The following is a 9727-nucleotide window of genomic DNA, read 5'->3' as shown; positions in this document are numbered from 1 at the left end:
CGGCTAGAGATAATGTGATGTGTGTGTGATGTGTTCTGGAAGGACCCTGATTCTGCAACACTACTAAGCAAGCAACATGAGAACTAAGGAGCTTCCAAACAGGTCAGAGACAAAGTTGTGGAGAAGTGTAGATCAGGGTTGGGTTATAAAAAAAAAAAATCCTGTACATTGTACAGTCATTGAAAATGTGTTCTTTTAAATGTTTTTCACAGAAAATGAGTTAAGGCCATGGAGTCTGAGGTTGACAAAATAATCATTTACATCATTTTTCTTTTAGCAAACATTTGGAAACTGGTCCGACAGACCTGAACATCACACAAGGGTTAACTGTATTTATTTGCAGCTTCATCTCCCACACACACTTGGGGTTAGCAAATACATTTTTAATTAATGCTCAGACCATTTAAAAAAAAATACATCCAAAGACATAGTTTCTTACTTAAAAAAAAAAAAAATTAAAACCATAATAAACTGCAATGAAATGTAGTGGGAGATTTGCCAGGAAATATTAAGCCCTTGGTAGGAAAGTCTTGAAAACCACCTTGTGTAGTGGTTTTTGTGCAATCATCTGTTCTTTCTGGATATTGCTTGTTATGGCTGAATAAACATTTGTGTATGAAGGGCTCCCTTTGTTGTGTTTGGTCTATATCTGTAAAGTAAAATATTCAGGCACCTTTTCATAACTAGTTCATTTTATTTTCAGTGGTTTAAGATTGGCACTGAAGCATTCTAGACTGTAGCTCTACAGGGCCAGGTTCAAGGATTTTTCTCAACAGGAGGTGGGAGTGGTTCTGAAGTCACTCTTCAGCCAATAACTTTATGCATTGAAGTCGTGTGTCTGACAAACTACTTCACATATAAATAACATCAAAATATCCTGCTGTGTGAAATTGATTTAGACAGCTTCTCATACTGCTCCCCAAACTAGAGGTCTGCGCGGGTCGGATTTTTCAGTCCCACCCGCGCCCGCATTGTGCAGTCCCAGTCCCGCCCGCGCCCGCAAAGAATTATGATTTTCAGTCCCGCTCCCGCCCGCCAATCCCGCAAATATTTCTCAGGAAAATTCTTGTCTTGACATAGCGTGATGGTGCCCCACCCCCTACTTTGAGTGGATTTCAGCATAAATATCTACAGCTCACGTTATTATTTACCTTGTTTCGAAATTCAGCATGTACTGTCTCTAATAATAATAATTAGTGCTGTCAAACGATTAAAATACTTAATCGCGAATCACACATTTTTATCATATGAGAAACCATTGTAATTCTCTGATCAGCATAAAAAAGTGAATGGGCTTGCTTTGTACCAATGGTGGTGTTTTTTTTTTTTTTTTTTTTTTTTTTTTTTTTATTGCAAAGCAGAGCTAGTAAGAGAAGTGAATTGATTTACTGCTTGAGTTAGTCTACAACTTTAGTCAGAGAGACATGTTACACAGTGACGGTAGGCTTGACTCAATGCTATCCCAGAAATCCTTCCTGTAATATGCAAATTTGGCCGCCTCTGATTGGACAGCCAAATTTGCATATTACAGGAAGGATTTCTGGGATAGCATTGAGTCAAGCCTACCGTCACTGTGTAACCTGTCTCTCTGATTAGAGTTGTAGACTAACTCAAACAGTAAATCACTTCACTCATGGTTCTCTTGCTAGCTGGGTGTGATCTGCGAGTTATTAGAGTGATCAAAGGATTTCCCGTTAGGGTGATAAATGGCAAATTTAAGATGCTATTCCTCTGGCAATCTAACTCTCTCTGCGAGTTTAGGCATCTTAAAATGTTTTTATTAATGCCAAATAAAATATCCAGCTCAAATTATATATGATAGACATAAATTAATAATTTATAAATTTTATTTCAAACACATTTTTAGTTAGCAGGACTGCAGCTTATCATCGCTCCCGCCCGCGCCACATATGTGCGCTCCCGCCCGCGCCACATATGTGCGCTCCCGCCCGCGCCCGCAATGAGCTTTCAAAATTTGTCCCGTGCCGCACTGCTTTGCGGCGGGTCCTGCGAGTCCCGCAGGACTCCCGCGGGAGTGCAGGGCTCTACCCCAAACTGTCACTCCAACTGTAGACCTACAGTGTGTGTGTGTGTGTGTGTGTGTGGAAAACCACTCGTGTTTCATAGTAACTAATCTGCAATGTTGTACAGAATGTTTGGTATGCAATAATATAAAACTAATATTATATTAACTAGTATTATGGTGCTAAATTATATTCATGTTGGATCATTTTAAATATGCAATTTTATTCACCATCAGATGTTTTTGTCTGTCCCCTATACATACCGTATTACCTTCCACTGTTTGGTATGTAGAACTGTGAAGGGAAAAAACCCTGCATTGTCACTTTTTAATTGCGTTCACATTTAGTTGGTGTTTTGCTAACTTGGTTAAGCAACACTTAACCACGTGTGGTAATTTCCCTGTGGGTGGGTGGAGCACAGAGGACGGTAGGACAGAGATCAGGTGAAACAAGGCTTTTATTGCCACACTTTTCAGCTTTAGCAATATGTGTCGGACGCACAGAGACACACACATCAGCGTCTCGTCCAAGGGTGAGCTCCTTCCGCTCTCGCTCTCCCTCCTGATATAGGGCGCGGTCACTGGGAAGACACACAAACACAGGTTAATTGCTCTCAGGTGTCGTGATTCTGCCACTTACCTTCCCTGACTCCGCCCTCCTGTCACAGACCGGCGCTTGACCATGCCAAGCTGCCACATACCCCCACCGCCCGACTCAGGCCGGGCAGCTGTCCGGCCTGCAGCCGACTCCCCCCCCCCCCCCCCCCCTTGACGGGAGAGGAAGTCCGCCACGACCATCTGCGCCCCCGGCCTGTGGACCACCTTGAAATTAAAGGGTTGGAGCGCCAGATACCAACGGGTGATCCGCGCGTTGGCATCTTTCATGCGGTGGAGCCACTGGAGGGGTGCGTGGTCCGAACAGAGGGTGAAAGGGCGCCCCAGCAGGTAGTACCGGAGGGCGAGAACCGCCCACTTGATGGCCAGACACTCTTTCTCTATGGTGCTGTAGCGCCCCTCACGCACCAACAGCTTCCTGCTGATATACAGGACAGGGCGGTCCTCCCCCTCCACCTCCTGGGACAAAACCGCCCCCAGCCCTCTGTCCGACGCATCGGTCTGCAACATAAAGGGGAGAGAAAAGTCAGGGGAGTGTAGAAGTGGCCCCCCACACAGTGCGGCCTTTACCTCTGAGAAAGCCCGCTGGCACTGCTCCGTCCACTGGACCGGATCTGGTGCCCCCTTTTTAGTGAGATCAGTCAGCGGGCTGGTGACGTCCGAATAATTAGGTATAAACCTACGATAATAGCCAGCCAGCCCCAGGAACTGTCTCACCCCCTTTTTGGTCTTGGGCCTCGGGCAGGCCGCAATTGCTGCCGTCTTATTAATTTGGGGACGCACCTGCCCGTTGCCCAAGTGGAAGCCCAGGTACCATACTTCCACCCGCCCAATCACGCACTTCTTTGGGTTGGCTGTGAGCCCCGCTCGCCTCAGCGACCTAAGGACGGCCCTCAGATGTTCGAGGTGCCGCTGCCAGTCATTGCTATAGATGATTGTCATCTAAATACGCTGCCGCATACGTGGCGTGGGGGCGGAGGACTCTGTCCATCAGCCGCTGAAACGTCGCGGGCGCCCCAAACAGCCCAAACGGAAGGGTGACGAATCGGTGTAAACCAAACGGTGTGGAAAAGGCCGTTTTTTCTCAGGATAGTGGAGTCAAGGGGATCTGCCAATATCCCTTTGTCAAATCCAGTGTCGAATAAAAGCGAGCAGTGCCGAGTCGATCGAGCAACTCATCAATACGAGGCATTGGGTACGCGTCGAATTTAGACACCGTGTTGACTTTCCTATAGTCCACACAGAACCGGACCGACCCGTCGGCCTTGGGTACCAAGACCACCGGGCTGCTCCAGTCACTGTGGGACTCCTCGACGATGCCCATTTCGAGCATGGTCTGAAGTTCTTCCCGAACCACCATTTTTTTTGTGTTCGGGTAGCCTGTAAGGGCGGCTACGCACTACCACCCCCGGGGGCGTCTCTATGTGGTGCTCTATGAGGTTAGTGCGACCGGGCAGGGGCGAGAACACATCCGAAAACTCAGTCTACAACTGGGCGATCTCCGTGAGTTGGGTCGGGGAGAGGTGGTCTCCACAGGGGACTGGAGAGGTACGTGATGCCAATGTTCCTTTTTGAACCTCCGGCCCCAGCTCCGCCTTCTCCGGAACTACCGACACCAACGCCACGGGGACCTCCTCGTTCCAGAGTTTAAGCAGATTGAGGTGGTAAATCTGTAGCGCCCCACCCCTGTCCGTTCGCCTCACCTCATAGTCGACATCCCCGACTCGCCGTGTGACCTCAAAGGGTCCTTGCCACTTGGCGATCAATTTGGAGCTCGACGTGGGCAACAGTACGAGTACCTTATCTCCCGGAGTGAACTCTCTAAGGCGCGTACCCTTGTTGTACAGGCGGGCTTGCCGTTCCTGGGCCTGCCACAAATTCTCCTGAGTTAGGTGGGTGAGCGTGTGGAGTTTTGCGCGCAGGTCCATAACGTACTGAATTTCGTTCTTACTTTGTGAAGGTCCCTCCTCCCAATTTTCCCGCAGCACGTCCAGGATGCCGCGCGGCTTACGCCCATATAATTATTCGAACGGGGAGAACCCCGTGGAGGCTTGGGGGACCTCTCGCACTGAGAACAGCAAGGGTTCGAGCCACTTATCCCAATTACATGCGTCCTCACTTACGAATTTCTTAATAATATTTTTGAGGGTTCGGTTGAATCGTTCTACTAAACCGTCCGTTTGTGGGTGATGCACGCTGGTGCAGATCGGTTTAATCCCCAATAACCCATACAGTTCGCGCAGTGTTCGTGACAAACGTAGTGCCTTGATCAGTCAGAATCTCTTTCGGGATTCCAACTCGGGAGATGACGCGGAAGAGTGCCTCTGCAATACTGCGTGCTGAGATACTGCACAGAGGCACGGCTTCCGGGTATCACGTTGCATAGTCCACCAGAACTAATATAAAGCGGTACCCTCGTGCTGACCGATCTAATGGCCCGACGAGATCCATCCCAATTCTCTCAAACGGGGTCTCGATTAACGGTAGAGGGCGCAAAGGCGCTTTTGGAATGGCCGCTGGGTTTACTAACTGGCATTCGCGGCATGCCGTACACCACCTACGGACATCGCCGCGAATCCCCGGCCAATAGAATCGGGCCATTATTTGGGCTAGTGTTTTATCCTGCCCCAAGTGTCCAGCCATGGGATTAAAGTGAGCCGCCTGGAATACCAATTCCCGGCGGCTTTTCGGAATTAAAAGCTGCGTGACTCGCTCTTTAGTTTGAGTGTCCTGCGTCACTCGGTATAATCTATCCTTCATAATCGCGAAGTAGGGGAAGGACGGGGTGGCGTTCGGCTGGAGCGTTTGACCATCGATTACTCTCACTTGGTCAAACGCATGCCGCAGAGTCTCGTCTCGCGACTGCTCTAATGGGAAATCCGCGAGGGATTCCCCAATAGAGAGAGGAGGAGCCGGCGGCTCCTCACTCTGACGCGGAGATGACGTAGACGGCTCTGTGACAGCTGCTCCCGCCAAAGCGACACCGGGACCTCCCCCTGTCAAATGGCAGGACCCACTCTCTACTAGGCGTGTCATTAAACCCCGAAATCCCGGCCAATCAGTCCCCAAAATTAACGAGTGGGTAAGGTGAGGATTAACCGCCGCCTTCACTATAAATTTTTCCCCTCTGAAAATAATGTGGACCGACACCAAAGGGTAGCTGTGAACATCCCCGTGCACACACAACACCTTCACCCCTTGTGCTCCCCCCAATGCCTCGTTTTGAACCAGGCTTTGGCGAATTGAGGTCTGATTACAACCAGAATCCACCAACGCCTGATATGTAGCCCCTTGGATACTCGCCGGTATGCGATACGCTCTGGCCCGATCGAGGGCGGCCTCTGGCGCGTCGGGGATCCAAACCACCGCGCCCACTTCCATTGCTGTGCACTGCTGTTGAAGGTGGCCCGGCTCCCCGCAGCGCCAGCAAACCGGCCCAGGCTTTCCCTCTGCACCGGTGATCTGGGGCTCACTCACCTGAGGTGGGGGAGAGACAGACACAGAAGGGAGAAATGGGAGGGCACCGCGGGTGCGGCGGGCCGGCTGGGGTGGCGCCGGCCCCCGCCTCCGCGGTGGGGGAATGGGGCGAGGACGGGACACAGGAGGAGAGGGAGAGAGAGAAGAGGAGAGAAGAGACGATGCCATCTGCTGTCCTGCCGCCGGGACAGCCGCCAGATGATCCTCCGCCAGCTCGACTGCCTGATCCAGCGACGCCGGGCGGTGGCACTGGACCCACTCCGCGGTTCCGGCTGGTAAGCGGGCGATGAACTGTTCCAGTACCACCTGGTCGACGATTCCCTCGGCGTCGCGATTGTTGACCCTCAGCCACCGCCAGGAGGCGTCCCAGAGCTGCTGGCCGAACGCGAACGGCCGGCCGACTTCCTCCAGTCGCAGCGCGCGGAAGCGCTGGCGCTGTTGCTCCGGTGTGCGCCCCACGCGCTGGAGGACGGCCCGGCGGAGGTCCGCGTAGGCCAGCCGGCGGTCGGCGGGGAGCTGTAGCGTGGCCAGCTGTGCCTCTCCCGTGAGCAGGGGGAGGAGGCACGCCGCGCGCTGCTCCATCGGCCACCCCGAGGCTTCGGCGACCTGTTCAAACAACGTGATGAACGCCTCGGGGTCATCCTGCGGGCCCATCTTGGTGACAATGAGGGGAGACAGGCCCGCGGCTGGAGCGCTGGTGGACCCCGCCGACGCGAGGAGATGCCGGAACACCTCGCGATCTTCCTGCTGGGCCAGCACCAGGGCTTTGAAGCGCCGCTCCTGCTCCTTTCGGAGCATGACGAGCGCCTGGTGCTGGCTTTCCTGAGCCGTGGCGAGGGCGTGGACCAGATCGGCGAACGGGGAGGATTCCATGGGGCTGCTGGTTTGGTGCTCCACTGTCCCGGGTTTCGGCACCACTGTGGTAATTTCCCTGTGGGTGGGTGGAGCACAGAGGACGGCAGGACAGAGATCAGGTGAAACAAGGCTTTTATTGCCACACTTTTCAGCTTTAGCAATATGTGTCAGACGCACAGAGACACACACATCAGCGTCTCGTCCAAGGGTGAGCTCCTTCCGCTCTCGCTCTCCCTCTTGATATAGGGCACGGTCACTGGGAAGACACACAAACACAGGTTAATTGCTCTCAGGTGTCGTGATTCTGCCACTTACCTTCCCTGACTCCGCCCTCCTGTCACAGACCGGCGCTTGACCACGCCCCCGCTGCCACACCACGTTAACCAACTCAACACTTAATTATCTTTTTTTTTCTATCGTAAGTCACCCTGTTGTGCAAAATTACCCAGGACGTTCAGTTTCATAATGCTTATATATGCAAAATATAGCTGTTTTATATTAAAGGTCAACCATTATTCTACCACAATGACTAATCTTATTTTAATAACCATTGACCTGATATTTCCACCCTGTTATGCATCACCACACTCATTACCAGCTCACCAAGCAGGGTAACTTTACTAGCAAGGGCCTTCAACTTGACTAGATCGGTTTCTTTCTGCCATCGCTGGCATAATCTCCTTGGATTTCTGAATGAATAGTTCTTGGTCGGGGGGGACTGTAAGAACTCATACACTGTATGATGGCCACACATGGTAATATCATCCCACATTCTATCTTTGCAACTTATTAGTTTGCTTCACAGTTTATCATTCACAATAATCTATCGTACTCAAATAACTGACCCAACAGTTTGTTTGATTTCCAGTTTATTTGTTTTAACCTTTATTTTATATGGAGTGCACACATTTTAACACTGTGGAGTTGTGAAAGCTGTATTTCATTGTTTGAGGGGTTTTTTTTTAGTTACCTTGAGTGTTGGGGGTCGTCCCTTCCTGGTTGGGCAAAAGGGGTGGCTGAGGGTTGAGGAGTCCTAAATCATAGAGCTTGCTCTTTAGGCTGTACCATGTCTCCATGTGCCCAAAGGGGATGTTGGTTTTAGTTTAGTTTAATTTGCTTTGTATCTTTTTGAAGTTCGTGTTCATTTACCCCTTTTGTGTGATTTGGTTTGGCAAAGCCACTATATATCTTCCCTTTTGTTACATTGTGTCGTGCCAAGTCATGTCAAGGCAAATTGTGTGATGTGTCAAGTTGTGTGAAGTAAAGTCAAGCCGTGTCAAGTGAAGTCAAGTTGTGTCAAATCATGACTTGACTCAACTTGTATTGACTTGACATACTGTAACTTCACATGACTTGACATGAATTGACACGGCACGACTTGACTCAACATGGCATGACTCGACACAACTTGACAAGTCATGTCAAATCAACTCGTGTCGTGCCAAGTTGAGTCAAGTCAACTCGTGTCGTGCCAAGTTGAGTCAACTCGTTTCATGCCAAGTTGAGTCAAGTCGTGTCAAGTCATGTCAGGACAAGTCGGGTCCTGTCAAATTGTGTCAAGTCATGTCACATCAAGTCATGTCAGGTCAAGTCACGTCGTGTCAAGTCACTTCATGTGTCGTCAGGACAAGTCATGTCAAGTCAATTCGTGTCATGTCAGGTCAAGTCATGTTGTGTCATGTCAAGAAAAGTCATGTCGTGTCAAGTCATGTCAAGAAAAGTCATGTCAGGTCATGTCGCGTCAAGTTGAGCCAAGTCATGTCATGTCAAATTGTGTCAAGTCATGTCAAGTTGAGTCAAGTCATGTCGTGTCATGTCAAGACATGTGGTGTCGAGTCAAGTCATGTCAAATTGTGTCAAGTAATGTCAAGACAAGTCATGTCACCATGAAGTCATGTCAAATCAAGTTGCGTCAAGTCATGTTGTGTCGAGTCAAATTGTGTCATGTCATGACAAGTCATGTCAAGAAAAGTCGTGTCGAGTCATGTCAGGTTGTGTTAAGTTGTGTCACATCAAGTAAAGTCACATTGTGTCAAATCACGTCAAGAAAAGTTGTCAAGTCGTATCAAATCAAGACATGTCGTGTCAAGTCCTATCAAGTCAAGTCAAATCAAGTTGTCATGTCCAGTCAAGTCGTGTCGAGTCATGTCAAGTCACGTCAAGTCCTGTCAAGTAAAATTGAGTCAAGTCATGTTAAGTTGAGTCAAGTTGTGTTGAGTCAAGCCTTAAGTCGTGTCAAGACAAGTCGTGTCAAGTTGATTCAAGTTGTGTCAAGTTGATTCAAGTCGTGCCAAGTCAAGGTAAGTCGTGCCAAGTCAAGGTAAGTCATGCTAAGTCAAGGTAAGTCAAGTCATGTCAAGTTGAGTAAAGTCATGTCAAGTCATGTCATCTCACATTGTGCCGAGTCAAGTCGTATTGAATCAAGATGTTATGTTGTCTCAAGTCGTGTCAAGCCAAGTCAAGTTGTTAAGTCATGTCATGTTATGCCATGTCAAATTGTGTTAAGTCAAGTCCTGTCAAATTGTCAAGTCATGTCAAGGAAAGTCACGTCAAGTCATGTCACATCGTGTCAAGTCACATCCAGAAAAGTTGTCAAGTCGTGTTAAGTTGTATCGAATTAAGACGTGTCAAGTTGCGTGAAGTCCTGTCAAGTTGAATCATGCCAAGTCAAGTTGTGTTAAGCCTTGTCAAGTTGTGTGAAGTCAAGTTGTGTCATGTCGAGTCAATTCGTGTCAAGTAAAGTCATGTCATGTCGCG

Source organism: Neoarius graeffei, chromosome 9 (genome assembly GCF_027579695.1).
Source record: "Neoarius graeffei isolate fNeoGra1 chromosome 9, fNeoGra1.pri, whole genome shotgun sequence".
NCBI lineage: Eukaryota > Metazoa > Chordata > Actinopteri > Siluriformes > Ariidae > Neoarius > Neoarius graeffei.
This window is presented reverse-complemented; position numbering follows the sequence as displayed.